Source organism: Balaenoptera physalus (assembly GCF_965194825.1).
Source record: "Balaenoptera physalus genome assembly, chromosome: 15".
Taxonomy (NCBI): Eukaryota; Metazoa; Chordata; class Mammalia; order Artiodactyla; family Balaenopteridae; genus Balaenoptera; species Balaenoptera physalus.
Window position 1 is genome coordinate 84,934,662 of NC_138894.1, and position 3,545 is coordinate 84,938,206.

A 3,545-nucleotide genomic window follows, 5' to 3' on the forward strand; every position below is an offset into this window, starting at 1 on the left:
ATTTCACCTCTCTCTCTGACCCTCAGTCTCGTCCTTGGAAAGATGTTCCCCCAGAGGGTGGGAGTCGGGTTCAAATAAGATAATGATGTGATACACAGCAATATCAAGGAGGGAAAAAGCCTTTTGGTATTAAACTCAGCATTCTACTGGCTGTCTCACCTTGACCCTCCCCGGGTCTCAGTTCCTCGCATGTAGAATGGGGATAATTACACTGTATTGTACCCCCCAATTATGAGATTCCATGTGCTGCCTTAACATCGTTGAACTTCACAGGTCCGCAGAAGCTTAGCCATGAGTTCCCCTGCTCCGGCCAGATATGCCCCCACCCAACGGGGAAGGCTTCCCTCCTGGCTAGTTCTCCTATATCAGCTGGACCAGCTTTACTCCACTGGGTCCTCAGCCTAATGGGTTTCACCTCCCTGCCAGTTCACAAAACTACTCAAACTAGCCAATAACATCCTCCTGTGGAAAGCAAGAGTCATGTCATCTTCTTGTCACCGCAAAGCCTGCTGGTTCACACCGCTCCTGAATGCAGCCCTGTGTCACCCAGCTTGGCATGTGGCGTCCTCCTCCCCAGGGCTGTGAGTATATGTGAGCAATGACCTGCAGTCAGCCTCAGCAGTCCAGTATCAGGGGTTATGTGTTCAGCCATCTCATACTTAGTTGGGGGGGGGGATCCCTCCTTCACCAGTGTGGTGAATAGGAGGTGATCAGAACAGACACCTATCTCAAAGATTTAAAAAATTAAAGTGAATCATATATGTAAAGCACCTATCATCATGCCTGCTCCGGTAGAAGTTCATGCCAACAGAGAAGAAAACAAAGGGGAATGTAGCCACGGGCAGGAGGTATTCTCACCAGAGGCTGGGACACTGCTAGAAGTCGTGTGGGAATGAACCCTATTGCAAAGACCTACCTCATGCTGACTGGTTTCATGTTTTCCTTGCCGAAGGGGAAAAACACATAGAAAAATGATCTCTCTTCTTTTTAGTATAACAAGAAATGTTGTCACTCATAATTGAAATGGCATTGTAAGGCACCCCATCTCCCTTTGGCTCAGTTTCCTCACCTGTAAAATGGGGATTTTGAGCTGAATAATACGCCGGATACCAAGCTAAAGAAGGGAGCTGAAGAGAAAGGGTCAGACTGATTGATAACTGGGTGCCTCCCTGCAAGAGCTCACAATTCAGAGGGATGATTCCGCCTGCCTTTTGCACCAGGCAGGGAGTGAAGATAACTTAGCAGGATAATATAATTGAGAAATAAGAGCACTAGAGAATGTGATGGGGACTGCCACTTGTCACTCAATTTTTATTTACAGGGCAGTCACTTCCCTAACCAAACACATTACATTTCCCAGCCTCTCTTGCAACTAGAGTGTCCATACCAACTTTTAGACAGTAACCTGTAAGCCCAAGTGGTCTTTGAAGATGTTTCCAGAGAGTCTTTTTTAAAAGAGTAGGTATGTCCTTTTTCCAACTTTCCTCCAACTCCTGTGTAGATTGTGGATGAGATGGCTAGAGTTCTAGCAGCCATTTTGATCCAAGAGAACAAGTTACATCCTAGGGATGGTGGAGTGTGTGCTACTGAAATATGGGGCCCTCACCAGTTCACAGAGCTGTTATATCAATGTCAAGGGCTACACTTCTTTTACCTGAGAGAAAAATAAACAAGTTATTTGTAGGACTATGTGTGTATATGTGTATTAATGCAACCAATTCTAATCTCAACTGATACAACAAATACTTAATATTAAAAAATGTTATACCTAGTTACGATTTTATTTAGTTCCTAAAGATCTTATGAGATTTTTTAAAACATAAGACCCTTCAAGAATTCAAGAATTCATTTTAGCTTCTGAAATGTCAAGTTTCATGGTGGTACAGCATTGCATCGCAGGTATTTTCACAACCAGGAGACCCAAATCAATGTTTGGGCTTAGGTCATTTTAGGACTGAAAAGTCTAGAAAATTCTACCTTCTGAACTAGTAGGTAGATTTCTAGGACTGTAAATCTGCTGTACAGAACTTGGGTCCACGTGCACCCTCATCCACATGCCTGTACAGTCACGTGCGCACAGCTGCGAGGGGCACACACATACTCTCAGGAAGTTGCACATATGCATCACACACACTCACAGCCACACACAGGTACATTCTCGTATCCACACACGGTGAGAGCTCCGGTGGTTCCCTGAGATTGTGAAAGCCCCAGATTTCTCCTTCATCAGAGCACTAAACTATTATATGAGTTATTTTCAATAACCTTGTATCCTGAACTGGAAGTGGAATGCTGAGTCATAACAAGCAAGAGCAAGAAAGCTCGGTAAGTCCATCCTTGACTGTAGAGGTGCACTCATGGCCAAGCAGGAAAGGGAGGATCCCCTTCCCTCCCCCATACAGGTTCAGGGTCAGAAGGAAAATCCTGGTGAGTGTGGGAGGGGGGCAATTTGGACTTCATGGGGACTCACCTTCATGGGGGATACTTCCATGCGAGTGTGAGTCAAGCTCCTACCTGAGCCTCTGTCCTTCTCTCTCCAGGGCTGTTCCCCTAAATGAGTGTATCAATTGACTCAGTCCCTGCTTGTATAGTTTGATGTCTCCTAGAACTCACCCCCTGGCTCTGATCCCAGTGTTCTGAGAGCTTGCTCAGCACTGCATGTTGTGCTAAGGACTTTGGAAAGCACAAAGATGAAAGAACTTAGTCCCTGCTCTCAAGAGGTGAGCATTCTATCCAAAAATCAACTGAGAAACAAATATGGAGAGCCGACTCCATAAAAATGTATGGATAATTACAGAAGTTGACATGAATCTAAAATGTCACTTGCTACCTTTAGAACCTTGAGAAATTCTAAGTTTTCTCATCCACCACTTGGGAATAATATCTGGTTCCTTCCAACATGGCTGTTAGCCATACCCCCTTCTTTGGGAGACGGGTCCCTTTGCCATTCCAGATGGCCCAGATGTCTCATTGGAAGTGATGCCAGTGGTCTGAGGGTGGGCCTGGCAGGACAGGAGAACCTCAAGATGGAATCCTTGTCTAGCCATTCATTAGAGTTCAGACTGCTTCTCACAGACCTCAGTTCATCTCTCTCCTGAGCAGGTGCAGAGGCTGACGTTCCCATCCATCCATCGCCTCCCTGCAGGCACCTGGGCAGTCTGTTTGCTGGTGAGAAACCTGTAATCCTAGTTTACTCTTTTCAAATTGTCCAAACTGTCCTCTGAACACCAGTCCCAATGGATTTAGTTCTCGCCGCTGGTGACCCCAGCCCACTTGGTGTTGGAAGAAAACTTTACCAATCGGAGCTCACTCCCAATTAGAAAACTGCCTGCCACTCAGCGATCTCAGAGATGCTGGAGAATTCACACTTGTCAGGAAGTACCAACTTTAGCTCCTCAGGGCAGGCTGGCACTCGGAGAACCATTTCTAACAGCCCTCCAACTCCTTTTATATAAAATAAAATACGCAAGCACCACCAAACAGTTAACATTCCTGAGAATTCTCTCAACTAGCTGCTAGAACAGGGCTGGCACTCTGGAGAAGAC